General features: G+C 35.3%; 1 long non-coding RNA gene across 1 annotated transcript in view; it reads left to right on the top strand.

Annotated features, from left to right (window-relative positions):
* The window catches only part of LOC138173909 (uncharacterized), a 28,349-nt gene extending 11,926 nt beyond the window's left edge, over positions 1–16,423 (top strand). The window contains exon 3 of the long non-coding RNA XR_011171572.1: positions 14,839–16,423. This is a non-coding gene — a long non-coding RNA (uncharacterized lncRNA). The remainder of the gene's footprint in view (positions 1–14,838) is intronic.
* The last annotated feature ends 574 nt before the right edge of the window (positions 16,424–16,997 follow it).

Here is a 16,997-nt window from a genome sequence, read left to right as displayed (position 1 = left end):
AATAGTTTCTGCAGAGATGGAGGTGTGTGGCACTAAAGTTTTTACAATAAAAATAAGGTGGTGAACAGAGAGAGAGAGAGAGAGAGAGAGAGAGAGAGAGAGAAATATCTACTTGATATTTGTCCTCAGTTGGACCTTCTTAGTGGAAAAGGTGCCCAAAGTCCTTCTAGGATAGCAGGCCTATCCATTTAAAATGAAGGAGATTTAAAAATCTCTAAAGTTCTTGCAATGTAGTATAGGGATTGTGAAGATTAATTCCTCCTATTTCTAAGAAAAGTATTTACAACTTAAGTCCACTCTTTAAAATGTCATCACAGTGACATCTTTTGTCTAAAAGTAATCTGAGAGTGATTAGGCTCAGAGAAAGGAGTTATAGTTGACGTTTATACACGAATTTCCAAGGTTTAGAAATTTTTCTTCTGAAGAGTTACCAAAGGAAATAAATCCTTCCAGAATACATTACAAGTTTTGTTAAATCTATCATAAGAGAAAAGCAAGAAATAAAACAAAAAAGATAGAATTTAAGGTTTTATATCACCTTTTTTATCTTGTATCCTGAATTTTGATGATTTCCTTAAAACTAAATAATAATTATATAAGTTCATATTTTCAGAGTACTTAAGTTTTCACCGGCTTCAAAGGAAATTATGTATATATAATTATCAAATGGTCTGTATGACTGTTTATAATTCTTTGGCATGTAAGATTCAATTTGGATATTAAACTATTTCACCTTGGTAGGTAAGGTTGGGTGAAATGCAAATTTAGTTGTGATTGGAGTTAATAACTCCTCAGGATGTTTGCACAAGATACCTTCATGGCAATTATCTTGGGTATACTTTCAAAACTAAATGGAAGGTGAAAGTCTTTTGGTCAAGGGGAACAAAACAAAGTAACAGCCAAAAGGGGGAAAAATGACCAGGATGACATTTTCCTGACAAAGTATACCCTTTAAAATTGCCCAGAGAAATTTTCTGAAGAAAAAACAACATGGAGGAAGTAAGCATGACCTGGCAACCCTGTAAGCAATCTCCTTTATCATGGAAAAAAATTTTGGATTTAAGGTGTCTTTCTCTTATGCACATGTTGCAATATGGGAAGGTGGACATGATTGAAATTTGCATTTAAATGGAAGTGGTTAGAGCTAAAGGCACAATGTTTAGAAAAATGAGAGTATCCATTTTTCTGAAAGGGATGCATATTGTTATTGTATACCATTAAGGTGTCACAGAGCCGAAATATGTTTAGAAATATTAGACATTGCTACAGAACACAGGGCAGTCACTGCCATTTGGAAATGACTATACACTGTGAATGAATCTAACTGAACCTTACATCAAGTACAATTGTCTCTAATGTTTTCTGCTGCCATTACCTAATGCCAGCCCTGTTCACTAAACAGGAGAATAGCTATTAGACAGCTTTCTGCTACTTTTCAATTGCAGTAAAATAAAAAATTCATTCATCACTGCATTTCAGTTGCTTAGCTCCCCATCTTCTATAGGCCATCACTAGACACCAAAATGTTGGGTACATACAAACACAAAAATAGCTCTGTGCATCTATCAACTGTGACCATATCTCATGTATCTTACTATTGATTTTCAATTGATATGCTCAAAAATAGACAATGAAATATCAGTCAAATATTAGCATGCACATTAGGAGTGATAAGTTTGAGATTTTTTAGTTTTGTTTTTTTGTCTTGTTTAAAGAAAAAATTTGGTTCTCTGAGAGGATTCTGGGAAGATGACAGAGTAGGTGAGAAAATTCCAAGCTATCAAGATTTTCTGCCACAAAAGCACCTTAGGCCAAACAAAGTGTGGCTGGAGACAAATAAGAACAGGGGCACAACTGGGATCTTCTTGGGACAATTTGAGAAGATCTGAAGAAAAATCCCAGGAATAGATTTTGTCCGCTGAAGAGTAAATACCTCTGGGCTAGGTTTTCTTTTAACAACAAGTGGCAAGCCCTGGGGTTAGTTGGTTTGAGAGGTTGTCTCAGCCCCAGTCACAGGGACAGTTTTTACCCTTGGGATAGTGAGAAGTGTTGGGCATTTGAGCCTGGGAAAATCCAGGGAACCTCTGATGACCAGGGACACTAGAACCAGCTGTGCTGCAAAAAGCACCTGGAGTGAGAAGGAACTAGCCCATCCCTGGGTGGATGCAGAAGCAGTGGAGCAGAAAGCCCCTGGCCTGGGCACTTACAGGAATTTGAAGGTTTGGCTTTGATTCCAGGCCAGAGGGGAAAACTGAAAGTCTGGGGCAAGAAGCACTATTTCCTTTATTCCAGGGCTAGAGGTGATTACAAAAAATTAAGCTATTGCTACAAAAAAAACATGCACAGGAAGGGAGAATCTGACCTTAGAAACCTATTATGGGAATAGAGATGACTGTGGTTCATCTTCAGAGGAAGATCCTGAAGTAAAGAAACCCCCAAAAGAGTAATGTCAAATGATCACTTGCCCAAGAAGAATTCATAGAAGTTCTTAAGAGAGATGTGCCAAAGGTCACACAATTTGAACTCAGGTTCTCTCACTCCTGAGCCAGTCATCTTTCCATAAATCACTGCCTCAATTCATATGTTCCTAGAACTTTTCAGTTCAAATAATTCTTTCATATTCTTTATTTCTTTGGATTTTCACAATAGTCCTGTAAACGAGGTAGGTTTGAAATTATTTTGGTATTTTTATGAGGTTATTCAGAGCTACTGAACTAATGCTACAGATCTTTCCCTAGGTTAGAAAAATCTATGGGACCTGAAATCCAGCCAGAGAGCTCACTTCTACAATTTAAATCCAGTCTTTTCTTGAAGGTGGGGAGAGGACAGGTTCCTACAAGTTCAATGACCCTGAATACTCTAAGAAAGATTATGTATTTGCTTACTTTCAAATCAAATTGAACCAGGTATTATGTAAAAATCAAACAAACAAGCAAGTAACCAAACAAACAAAAACAAAGTAAAATTCTTTGGAGAGTCTTAGGATTTTTTCAGTCACAAGGCATCATTGAAGATAAGATTGCTATTTATAAAATCATTAACTTTACAGAGAAAAGGAGAAACAACTTATTCACAATATCTTGTATGGTAGAGCAAGCATTAACATACCTCTCAAAGATTAAGAAAATAATTTTAGAATTAGTAGAAAGAAAAATGTGATATTCAGTGCAATGGGTGGGAAACTTGGAAGCTCATTACCTCAAAGGTAGCTAGACAATGTATGTGTGTATATATATATATATAAAACTAGATTTTTAAAAGGCTTAGAAGCACTGATAGATATAAGATAATCCTAGCAAAGATAGAAATGCTATTCACTCAAAATTATATAGCACTCAATAGTTGCAAAGCACTTTCAAGTCTACTATGTCATTTGAGATTCAAAACAGCTTTTTAACTTGGTAGTGAAGTATTTTTCTTCACCTTTGGGAGGTAAGAAAACCATGGGTCAGAAAGCTAAGGTGACTAACTCATAATAATATAACTAGAAATTAGTAGAGCTTGTTGCTTTCCCATAAACTACAATTAAGGAAAACTTGAAGTACTATAGAGGATAATAACTTTCTTCAATGATATTCTGAAAAGCTTTAGCACTTTTAAAGAAAATGTTCTCTTTTGGGTGTGGTGGTGGTATTTCTGGATATAGATTATTAAGATAGAGGGAACAAATGAAATTTTGTGACATCCTCGTGGGATAGTTGGATTTTTCATTTGGATTATGCTTGTGAATTTACACAGTAGACATTGCTGTACAGTGGAAAGTATACTGGAGGAACTCTTCATTAATGTTGAAATAGGAAAGATGTCAATCAAGTATCACTCTGCTAATAAAGCTGCCCAGAAAAGATTTTAAAAATGGCACCAAATGAAGCAATAATCAATATAACCAAAGGGAAATGCCAACAAGCTCCAGTCCAGTACTTCCCCTGTTTTTCTTATGTTCTAAAACATCTATCAATCCTCTTCCTCCTCTTTGACAAGAAGTGTTAATCTTTCAATTAACAAGCATTTATTAAATATCTGTGTGCCAGATATAGATATAAAGATAAAAAAGAAAGCCTCCCTAATCTCAAAAAAATCTTACTTTTTTTGAAGTGGGAGAAAATATGTGTATGTTTATGTGAGTATGAATATGCCATATATATATATATGTATAAGAGTGAATGAATGAGAATATAAAATAAATATGTTCAGAACATACTCAACCAGGTAGTTAAATTCATGGTTGTTTATATATCTCACTTCAGTCAAACCAGCAAGCACATATTTATTAAGTGATTACTGTGTGCCAGGCACTGTTCTAGGTTCTGGAAGAACAAGTTAGCCGCTATGTTTTTCATAAGCAATGTATAAAGTTTTGTTTCTTATTTTATTTTATATTAGTTTTGTTTAGATTAGTTTTTGCACTTAGAAGTCCTGTGTTTCATTAATAATGTATGGAATTTCTTTTTTTTTTTTTTTGGTTGCCTGGATCTTTCAATCCATTTACTTTCTTATGATTATTCATTAATTCCAGTATTGTATAGATGCTATTTTTTCTCAAATGCCATGGGCTGCTCAGTGTCAAGCACCTAGCATGATTTTGGAGCCATGTGGGTAGCTCAAGGAAGAATGATGAGCTCCATTTATTGATTCTCAGGACAAGGTTTTCATAGAGCAAAAGAGACAAAGGAAGGGGACTCAAGTTTTCTAATCATTACCTAGTCTGTTTGTACTGGAAGTAACACAAAATAGATAATTTGATAAGGATTACTTCTATAGGTGCCAGAGAGTCTTAGGAAGAGAAAGTTAACTTTTCATATGCAGTCACATTACAAAGGATGCTCCTGAGAGCTGGCTTTAAGGCCTGAAGCCAAAGCCACATCATCAAGTACATCTGCATAAGAACTGACCACCTAAGAATTCAAATGTTTTGGTTTTGAAGAACTAAAGTCTTGGGGCAGAGCTTATTGGTCTCAGAACTCAAACAACTTCCTTGTAAGTGTAACCCATATCAAAAGAACTCAGGAGCTAATTTGAGGAAAAGTAACCTCTGAAAGAGGTCTTTAATATTCGGGTCCACTGATATCAAGGTAATTATCTGAGTCCTGGATCAACCCTCTTTGGCTCCCCAAAATAAAATGCATTCTTTTCATCAAGATTTGATTTCTGGATGCTGGTCTCACTTTAAAAGTAAATAGCTACTGCATTCTCACTCTTAACTTTTTGTTAAATGTGCCTTGCCTTGAAATGATCATGATATTTTCAAGCATTAATTTCATCTGTTGATTAAATTTGAATTTCAGATTCAAATTTTCTTTTACACATTAAGATTATTTTACCTCAAATCCAACAGATATTGGTGGAGAAAATTCCCATGATATTAAATAACAATTTATGGTGCCTTTAAGTGAAATATTATTTTATATTATCTGTGCACATAAACCCATTAATAATATGATTCAGTGTGACTACCTCTTCAAATTGAATATCATGTCCATTTCTATTAATTTTAGCAAAAGATTTAAAGCCAGGCAGAGTCATGGGATATTTTAATTTTGTCTCTAGAAGATGCTTTGTTCCCTAGCCATTATTCTATTGATACTATTATGTTCATAATATGTTTTTTTTTTAAAGAAAATAATTTGCCACTCTAACTACATTACATATTTATACTTCTTGACTAGAGTGCACAACAGAATTAAAGCACTTGGTGATAGTAAATAGCATTTAAATGTTATGGTAGTTTGGGGTGGCTTATTCAATAATCTTAATGAGTTATTCTTTATACTCATGGGAATTTTGAGTATACCTTTTCACCTCTTCATCCAAGATACTGGTGGGATTTATTGGTAAAAATTTATATGTTTTGGAGTAATAAAAACAGAATGCTCTGTGTAAAGGATATATTATATAATTGGCCTATAATTACACAGGTTATTATTCTAATCTCTTGATCAGTTGATAGGAATTTGGTGTTGCACATGCCAGTTAGTTATTGACTTAATAATCTAAAGATTTTTTTTTTTGCTAGTATTTAATAGCTTACTCAAGAAACATGGGACTATGTTTTAATATCTCCTCATGAATTAGTATAAGTGTACGTTCTGTACATTTATAAATCAATTAATTTTAACTCCATTCCTAGTTTATTAATATCGCATAAATGTGAGGATTATATTTCCCATAAGTTTTTTTTTATCTCTCTCTCTCCCTTCACTCTCTCTCTCTCTCTCTCTCTCTCTCTCTCTCTCTCTCTCTCTCTCTCTCTCTCTCTCTCCCTCTTTTCTCTTCCTCCCTTTATCATTCTATTTTAATTCCTCCAGTCCCATTGGTTTAAATACATCAGTATATCTGACCATACAATTTACTAACTGTATAACACAAAAAGGCAAAGTTATTAAAGTACATTTTTGAAATTAATATGCATCAAATAAAAAGTGATTTCATCATTAGTTAACTGTCAGAAACTTTCCATTTATGATATTGTGAATTACTGAGATTTTATGATAGAGAAAATATCTATGGGAAAGAAAAAACATCAAAATCAGATCTTCAATACTTTAGAAAATACTCTTTCTGGAGGGTGGAGCCAAGATGGCAGAATGGAAGCAGCAATGTTTCTAAGCTCCTCCATGAATTCTGTCACTAAACTTTAAAAATGTCAATCTGAATGGATTATTGAGTGGCAGAAAACATCAGGAGATTGAGCATGGCATATAACAAGGCCAGGGAAGTGCACACATATGTTTGGCAGGGGGAGTGTGGAGTACATGGCAGCTGCACGAGAGTGGAGCAGAGAGCAGACTACAGCAGAGTGAGAAGAAGCCCAGCCAACAGACTCACCCACCCCAAGAGTGACTTGCAGCCATCTCACCAGAGGATGGAGGATTAGTTGGAGCTGGATAAGAGAAAGCACAGGGCCTGCAGTAGTCAGAGTAGCTTCTCCTGGAGCTACCAGCCTACAGCCTAGAAGTTTAAAAATCACCTACCTAAATTTCCAGAGGCCAAGATGGCAAAGTGATCCCTAGCTGCTCCAATTCCCACTCCCTGACCCAGAAAACCCAGAGATTAATGTCCCACCCAGAGTAAAATCCTGAAATAATGGTAATAGCCACAGTCTTAAGAGGCAACCAAGGGAGTAAGGAATCTGAAGTGAAGGGCAGGAGGGGCCCAACAAGCCCCATCTCAGCTGACCAGCAGGAGCTTCCAAAGCCCAGGGTGGTGGAACCAGCAAGCACTAACAACACAAGCTCAAGTGGACTTTAGCTCCACCATGGGAATCTGCAGACACCAGCTCTGCTAACTGCCAGCTGTTAAGCCTGCCTGAGCTGTAGCCCAGGGGCAAAGAGGCAGAAATCTGAAGTGACCAGACCACCCCTTCCTAACTCAGGGGAAACACTGGCCTTGTCTTCAGTGCAGGCACCCAGACAAAAAAACCAGCAACTACTTCCCAGCTTGACAAGTATGGGTCAGAGCCCTGTATACCCCAGAAGCAGACATATACTTCAAAGGTCAGGAAATAGGCAATCACAATGGGCCACAAGGAACTTGCAAAGGGAAGACCAAGGATGATGAAATGCTATTATTGTGAACCAGAATAATCATTTCAGGAGACACCATGGATTGTATCCAAACCTGAGACCACAGAAAAAAATATGAACTAGTCTCAAACCCAAAAAGAATTCTTGGAGGAGCTCAAGAATGATTTTAAAAGCCAAATTAGAGGGGTAGAAGATAAATTTAAATCTACAGTGACCAAATTGGAAAGAATATCTCACAGAAGAAAAAAAGTCCCTAAAAAGTAAAATGTGTGAAATGGGATGGGAAGTTCAAAATCTAACAGGAGAAAATACTTCCCTAAAAAAGGAGCTTCAAAAACTGAGGAAAAAAATTCACTAAAAGTTAGAACTAGTCAAATTGAACCTAAAGTCTCTATGATACATCAAGAGTCAGGTAAACAAAATATGAAGAATGAAAAATTAGAAGTGTAAAATACCTCACTGAAAAAACAGGTAATCTGGAGAACAGATTCAGGAGAGAAAACCTAAGAATTATTAGTCTACTGGAAAGCAATGATGAAAAAAGCAGCCTGGACAACATCCTCCAAGAGATTGTCAGAGAAAACTGTCCTGAAGTCCTAGAATCAGAGGGTAAAAAAGCTATCCAAAAAATTCACCAGATTCCTGCTGAAAGAGATCCCAAATTGAAAAATCCAAGGAATATAGTAGCCAAATTCCAGAATTAAAATGTTAAGGAGAAAATACTGCAGGCAGCCAAAAAGAAACAATTCAATTATTGTGAAACTACAGTCAGAATTACACAGGACCTAGCAGCTTCTACTTTCAAACATTAGAGGGACTGGAATTTGATATTACATAAGGCAAAAGAGCTAGGATTTCAACCAAGGATCAAATACCAGGCAAAACTGAGCATAATCTTTCAGTAAAGGAGATGGTCATTTAATGAAATAAGGGACTTCCAGATTTTCCTGATGAAAAAGTCAGAGCTCAATGGAAAATTTGATCTCCAATTGCAAAACTCAAGAAAGACATAAAAAGGCAAACAAGGAAAACACACACACACACACATACACACATGCACATAACATGGGACACTATGAGAGCAAACTGTTTATATCCCTATATGAGAAGCTGATAACTGTCAATATTGAAATTTATCTAATTATCATGACATTTAAAAGGGATAAACATAGATAGAGGGTGTGGGTATAAATGAACTAATGTGAATATTGAAAAAACCTTACTAAGGGGTTCAAAGGGAGTGCAAAGGGAGAAAAGGAAAGGAGGAGGCAGAAAAAGGTAAATTATGCAACACTAAGAGGCATAAAAACATACTATAGTAGAGGGGAAGGAGGGAGGGAGATGAACATCATACAAACTTTATTCTCATTGGTTCAGGTTCAAAGAAGGATCAATATAATCAGTTAAGTTTAAGATTCTAAAGTGAAAAGACACAAAAACAAAAAAGGAAAAGGAGGGAGGCAGAAGAACACTGCATGAAATTTACTCTCATTGGTTTGGGGTCAAAGAGGGAATAACATTCTCCCATAAGTATAAAAATCCATTGTGTCCTACAGGCAATAGGAAGGGTAAGGGAGAGATAATAAAAGGGGGGTGTGGTTAGAAGGGAGGGAAATAATAGTAGGGGGAAAGGATATGTAAAGAGTGGGGATAACAGGGAGGGAATATTGAGGGAGGTGGTGGTCAAAAGGAAAACTCTTAAGGAGGAGAAGGAAGAAACAAAAACATAAGCAGGGGAGGGAAGAGGATGGAAGGAAAGATGCAGATAGCAATCATAACAATGAATAAAATAGAGGTGGATAGCAGAACAAATTAAAACCATAATCCTACAATATGTTGTCTACAAGAAACACATTTGAAAAAAGGGGATACACACTGGGTAAAGGTAAAAGGCTGGAGTAGAATATATTATGCTTCAGTTAAAGTAAAAACAAAAAGCAGGGGTAGCAATCCTCATCTCAGATAAAGCAAAAGCAAAAATAGATCTAATTAAAAGAGAGAATGAAGGTAACCATATCCTGCTAAAAGGCACCATTGAGAATGAAGCAATATCATTACTTAATATATATGCACCAAGTGGTATAGCATCCAAATTCTTAGGGGAGAAGTTAAGGGAATCAGAGGAAGAAATAGAAGACAAAACTATACTAGTGGGGGACTTCAGTCTCCCCCCTCTGACCTTGATAAATCTAACCTCAAAACAAACAAGAAAGAAGTTAACAAGGCAAATGGAATTTTAGAGAGGATGGCTATGATAGATCTCTGGAGAAAACTGAATGGGTATAATAGGAATATACCTTCTTCTCAGTAGTACATGGCACATACACAAAATCTGACCATGTACTAGGGCATAAAATCCTCACAATTCAGTGAAAAAAGGCAAACATATTAAATGAATCCTTCTCAGATCATGATTCAATAAAAATCATATGCAATAAATAGCCATGGAAAGATAAACTAAAAACTAATTGGAAAATAAATAATTAAGTCCTAAAGAAAGAGTGGGCCAAACAAGAAATTATAGAAACAATCAGTAACTTCATTCAAGAGAATGACAATAATGAGACAACATACTAAAACTTGAGGTAAGCAGCAAAGACAGTTCTTAGGGAAGTTTTAAATCCCTGAATGCATACATGAATAAATTACAGAAAATGGAGGTCAATGAATTGGGAATGCAATTGAAAAAGCTTAAAAAAGAGCTTCAAAAATTTGAAAATCCCCAACTAAATACTAAATTAGAAATACTGAAAACCAAAGGAGAGTGTAATAAGATTGAAATTAAGAAAACTATTGAACTAATTTTAAAAAACTGTGTTGCTTTTATGAAAAAAGCAATAAAATTGATAGATCTTTAGTCAATAAAATAAAAAAAGAAAGGAGAAAAACAAATTACAAATATCAAAAATGAAAAGAGTATATATACCTCAAATGAAGAGTAAATTAAAACAATAATTGGGAAGTATTTTGCTAAATGTATGCACATAAATTTGACAATCTTAGGGAAATGGATGAATAGTTACAAAAATACAAGTTTCCCAGATTAACGGAAGGGGAAGTAAATTACTTAAATATCCTCATCTCAGAAAAAAAAAAGGTGAACTAGCCATCAGTGAACTCCCTGGGATAAAAATCTCCAGGGCAAGATGGATTTAATAGCAATTTCTATTAAAACATTTAAAGAAAAATTGATTCCAATACTCTACAAACTACTCGAGGAAACTTAGTGAAGGAGGAGTCCTACCAAATTCTTTTTATGACAAATATGATACTGATTCCTAAATCAGAAAGAGATAAAACAGAGAAAGAAAATTATGACCAATTTTTATCATGAATATTGATGCAAAAATTGCAAATAAAATATCAGCAAAAAGTCTACAGCAACTTATCATAAGAATAACACACTTTGATCAGGTAGGATTTTTCCAGGAATGCAAGAATGGTTTAATATTAGGAAAACCATCAGTATAATTGATCATATCAACAATAAAACTAGCAGAAACCATATGATTATCTCAATATATGCAGAAAAAGACTTTTTTTAAGCAATAGGGATTAAATAACTTGCACAAGGTTACATGGCCAGTTATTTTGTGTGGGTGCCAACTATCTGAGGCCGGAACTGATCCCAGGTCTCCCAACGACGGGGCTGGTGCTCTTACTCAATGTGCCAACTGGTCACCCCCAGAAAAAGATTTTTGACAAAATACAACATCCATTCCTATTAGAAAGTATAGGAATAAATGGAATCTTCCTTAAAATAATGGGTAGCATCTATTTAAAGCCACCAGCAAGTATTATATGTAATGGGGATAAGCTAGAAGCATCTCCGATAAGATCAGGGGTGAAACAAGGATGTCCACTATCACCCTTCTTATTCAATATGGTACTAGAAGTGTTAGCAGTACCGATAAGAGAAGAAAAAGAAATCAAAGGAATCAAATTAGGCAAAGAAGAGACCAATCTCTCACTCTTTGAAGATGATATGATAATATACTTAGAGAATCCTAAAGAATCAAGTAAAAAACTACTTGAGAAAATAAATAAATTTGGCCAATTTGCAGGATATAAAATAAACCCACATAAATCCCTGCCATGACTATATATTTCTAATGAAACCCAAAAGCAAGAGATAGAAAAAGAAATACCATTTAAAGTTATTGCAAACATTATAAAATATTTGGTAATCTACCTGCCAAAACAAACCCAGTACTTATATGAACACAACTAAAAACACTTTTCACAAAAATTAAGTCAGATTTAACTAATTGGAAAAATATCAATTGCTCATGACTGGGTCAAGTTAATATAATAGAAATAACAATTTTACCTAAATCAAATTACATATTTCATGCCATACAAATTAACCTAACAAAAATTACTTTATAGAGCTAAAAAATAGGAACAAAATTCATTTTGAAAAACAAAAGATTCAGAATATCAAGGGAATTAATGAAAATAAATGTTAGGGAAGGTGGCCTACCCATACCATATTTTAATCTGTATTATAAATAAGCAATCATCAAAACCACTTGGGACTGGCTAAAGAATAGAGTAGTGGATCAATGGAATAGACTGGGTAGACGAGACTTGGCAGTCAATGACTATAGTAATATCCTGTTTGATAAACCCAAAGACCCAAGTTTTTGTGATAAGAACTCATTATTTGACAAAAACTGCTGGGAAAACTGGAATATAGTATGACAGAAACTGGGCATAGACCATTATGTAACACCATGTACCAAAATCAAGTCTACATGGGCGCATGGTGTAGGTATAAAGGGTGATACTGTAAGCAATCTGGGAAAGCAAGTAATAGTTTAACTGTCATATTTATGGAGAGGGGAAGAATTTATGACCAAACAAGAATTAGAGAGCACTATAAAATGTGAAATGGATAATTTTGATTACATTAAATTGAAAAGTTTCTGTACAAACAAAGCCAATGAAGCCAAGATTAAGAGAGAAGTGGAAAATTGGTTAAGAATTTTTACAAAGTGTCTCTGATAATGTCTTTATTTCTAAAATATACAGAGAATTTATTCAAATCTATAAGAATACAAGTCATTCCCCAATTGATTAGTGGTAAAGGGATATGAACAGGAAGTTTTCAGAGGAAGATATCTATAAGCATATGAAAAAATCCACTAAATCACTATTGATTAGAGAAATGAAAATCAAAACAACTCTGAGATACCACATCTCACCAGTCAGATTGGCTAAGATGACCAATAAGGAAAATGATAAATGCTGGAAAAACTTGGAGCTCTAATGCATTGTTAGTGGACGTGTGAACTGATTCAACCATTCTGGAGAGCAATCTGGAACTATGCACAAAAGGCTATAAATCATTTCATACCCTTTGACCCAGCAATACCACTTCTAGGGTTGTATCCTAATGAGATCATAAAACTGGGAAGATCCATAGGTAAACAATTGTTTATAGCAGCCTTTTGTGATGGCCAAGAATTGGAAATTAAGTAGATGCCCATCAATTGTGGAATGGCTAAAGTAGTTGTGGTATACGCATGTAATGGAATGCTATTTTGCTATAACAAATGAGGAGCAGATTGACTTCATATTTACCTGGAGAGGCTTATATGAACTGATGCTGAGTGCAAAGACCAGAACCAGGAGAAATCTATACACAATTATGGACAAAACATATGTGTGATGACCATCTTTGGTAGACTGGACTCTTCTCAGCAATGAAGGGTTATAAGACAACTCCAAAAGACTTGTGATGGAGATAGATGTCTATATTCAAAGAAAGAACTAGAAAGACAGAGTTTGAATGCAGATTGAAGCAAACTGCCTCTCTTACTCCTTTTTTGTTTGTTTTTCTTCCTCTTTCCCCTTGTTCATTCCATCTGTTACAATCTTTCTTTATAACCTGACTAATATCTATCCCAGATTCTGAGGAAATCAAAAACTATATTTTAACATTTCCTCATGAATTAAAAAAATTATCAAGCTCTCATACTATTTTTTTTCTATTTTCTTTGAACCCCTACCTGTATTTATGGATATTAAATAGAGAAAAGTTTCTCACAAGCTTTCTCTCAGTTATCTTCCTCTCTATATCTACCTCACCAGAATTATAACCTTAAATAAGTATCAGCGTTCTTGACAATACAATTTATTAATGCTGAATAAGATTCTGAGCTATAGTTCAATAATGTATTGGAGTAAGAAAGACAGTGTCCTGAATCATGACTATGAAATACTGGTTTCTCCTCAACTTTGGTTTACAAACAAACCAAAACCAAACAAAAACATCACCCCCACTCCAAATCTGTTAATCATTTAACTTTCAGCATGACAGTCAAAAATCTCTCAAAAATTCTCTTCAAGACATATTATTCTCAGCATATCTTATTCAGAAGAAATACTTTCAATGATTTCTTTCAGGAAATAATATTTCTTAATAAATTTTCATTATCCTCAGTCTCTCTCTAGCCCTCATAATTAACAATCTTCCATGAATGTGTTATATAAAATTTAGTCATCTTAGACTCCTCATAGGTGATGTTTTAACTATAACTTTCATTCATTTTTTTTCAGTATAGCAACAGTATTCCAGTTTCTTTGGGACAAGTTTTTGAAATTAATGTTATAATGGTTATATCAAATATTATAAATTACTTTGTACAAATAAATTGTTCTGGCAGTTGGCTTTGTGTTGAGAAACTCAAAAGGTCTATTCAAAATATCGTTATGCCTACCCATCTCCTCTTCAAAATCTTTTTAAGACATTGACATTATTTTTTGCCATCTGTTTCATTATTAAGAAGCACTTTCAGACTTTGTGAAAAGTGTACATTTTCAGTGCCTTCAGGTTCTTCCTCTTTTTCATCTTCAAATTTAAATAACTCATCAATTAATACTCTTAATTCATTTAATATGGGTTTATAAATAGTTGTTTTTGTGAATGCCCTGCATTTATCTGCAATGCATTGTACCAATTGGAGCTGATGATAACATTTACAAAAAGCATCATGAAGCCCTTGCCCATAGCTGATAATAAGTATTTTCAATTTTATTATGAAATAGCATTTGAATATGGTAAAAATCATTCAAATCTTCAATTGATGTGATATAATTTGCCTACTTTAGTGGTCAAGGAAATCTGGATGGAGATGATTTTCAGCAGGTAGAGTATTGACTTTCCTGTTTTTTGCCACATCCATCTTGCTTGCTTGGGGAATAAGAAATCAAAATGAGAGTGGTTACTCCACCATATTCTGTGTCAAGCTTAACATTTCAGTGAATTTTGAGGGCTGCCAGAAAAATTTTGCCACTCATTTGTTTCTAGGATCAAAAAGAAAAATTATGGATGTGGATTGGCAGAGAGGCACAGACGCCAGGGCACTCAAAGGCTCAGACACTGGGGATTGTAGAGGCCCAGACAAGGCCTGATCAATGTGGCAACAAGTTGACCCACCAACCACAAGGACCATTGCCAGGCCTATCATTGAAGGGTTGGGATTGGACTATGCTGGGTAAGAGTCAAACCCAGGGTCCCTGGAAGTGGCAGCAGCTACTCCTGGGACTACCAACCCACAGCCTGGAAATTTAAAAATCCCCTATCTGGACCTCAAGGTACCAGGAGGGCAGAGTGAACCCTGGCTGCTCAAAACCTCCCCTTGGACCCTGAAAACATAGTAATTATTGCCCCCGAGGAGAACTTTAAATAGAAAGGTTTGGGAACCCTTGAGGAAGAGTGTGGCTAGGACGCTGCCTCAAAATGGGTAAAAAGCAGACTGCAAAGACAAAGACTATGGAGTCCTACTATTGTGAGTGGGAGGAACCAAATTCAGAGGGAGACAGTGTTGACTCCACACCCACAGCTGAAGCTTCAACAGGGAACTGGTCTCAAGAACAGAAAGCATTCTTAGATGAGATCAAAAAGAACTTTGAAAGTGAAATTAGAGAGGTAGAAGATGAAATGAATAATTATATAAATAAAAATTGCAAAATTAGAAAAATATTACAATGAAGAAAACAGCTCCTTAAAAAGAAAAATGTGTGATATGGAAAAGGAGCTTCAAAAACTAACCAAGGAAAATAATTCACTAAAAACTAGAATCAACCAAATTGATGCAAATAACTCTATGAGGAACCAAGAATCAGGCAAAAAAAGTTATCAAGAATAAAAAATTAGAAAAAGATGTAAAATATCTCAATGGAAAAATAACTGACCTGCAAAACAGACCCAGGAGTGATATTCTGAGCATTATAGGCCTACCAGAAAATCATGATGAAAAAAATGAGCCTGGACAACATCTTCCAAGAGCTTATCAAGGAAAACTTCCCTGAGATACTAGAGCCAGAGGGTAAAGTAGAAATTGAGAGTATCCGCTGGTCACCTCTTGAAAGAGATCCCAAATTGAAAAGTGCTTTAAATGTTCTGGCCAAATTCCAGAACTATCAGGTAAAGGAGAAAATACTACAAGCAGCCAGAAAGAAACAATTCAAATATCATGGTACCACAGTGAGGATCACACAGGATCTGTTAGCTTCTACAATGAAAGATCAGAGGAACTGGAATATGATTTTTTGAAAGGCAAACTATCTTGGATTACAACCAAGGATCACCTATCCAGCAAAATTGAACATTTCGTTCCAGGCAAGGAGATGGTCATTCAATGATATAATGGATTTCCAGAGCTTCCTGAAGAAGAAGTCAGAGCTCAATGGAAAATTCATCCTCCAAGTACAAGACACAAGAGAGACATAGAAAGGTAAATAAGGAAAACACACACGCACACACACACACACACACACACTCACCCTCTTATTTAATAAAAGCATACTGTTTATAGACAAATAGAGGGTGTGGGTATAAATTACACAAAATGGTGGTAAAAAACCTTATTAAAGGCTGCAAAGGGACTGCGATGGAAGAAGAGGAAAGAATGAAGCAGAAAAGGGTAAACTATGACACACAAAGAGGCATTAAAGCAATATAGTAGAGGGAAAGAAAGGAGGGAGATGAACATTATATGAGCTTTTCCCTCATTGGTTCTACTGCAAGGAGGGAATAACACAATCAGTTAAGTATAGTACTCTATTGAGAAGAGACACAAAACTTATCATAATAGAGGGAAAGAGGAGAGGTAGAGGAGTATTGAATGAGATTTGTCCTTGTCAATCTTGATTTGAGGAAGAGGGGTAAGGGCTATGAAAGAGGGTCAAAAGGGAGGGAAGAAGTAAGGTGCAAGTGGAGAAAAACACAAGTGGGCTAAAAAGAAGGAAATATTGAGGGAGGCAGTGGTCAAAAGGAAAACTCTTAAGGAGAGGAAGGGAGAAGGGGAGAAAAATAAAAGCATAAACTGAGGAGGGAATAGGATGGAGGGAAATAGATAGTAATCATAACTGTGAATGTGAATGGGATCAACTCTCACATAAAACAGAGGCAGATAGCAGAATGGATTAAAAACCATAATCCTACAATACGCTGTTTACAAGAAA

Source organism: Petaurus breviceps, unplaced genomic scaffold (assembly GCF_028583685.1).
Source record: "Petaurus breviceps papuanus isolate PSGF00001 unplaced genomic scaffold, PetGlider_PUasm1.0 67, whole genome shotgun sequence".
Lineage (NCBI taxonomy): Eukaryota > Metazoa > Chordata > Mammalia > Diprotodontia > Petauridae > Petaurus > Petaurus breviceps.
This window is presented reverse-complemented; position numbering and strand designations above follow the sequence as displayed.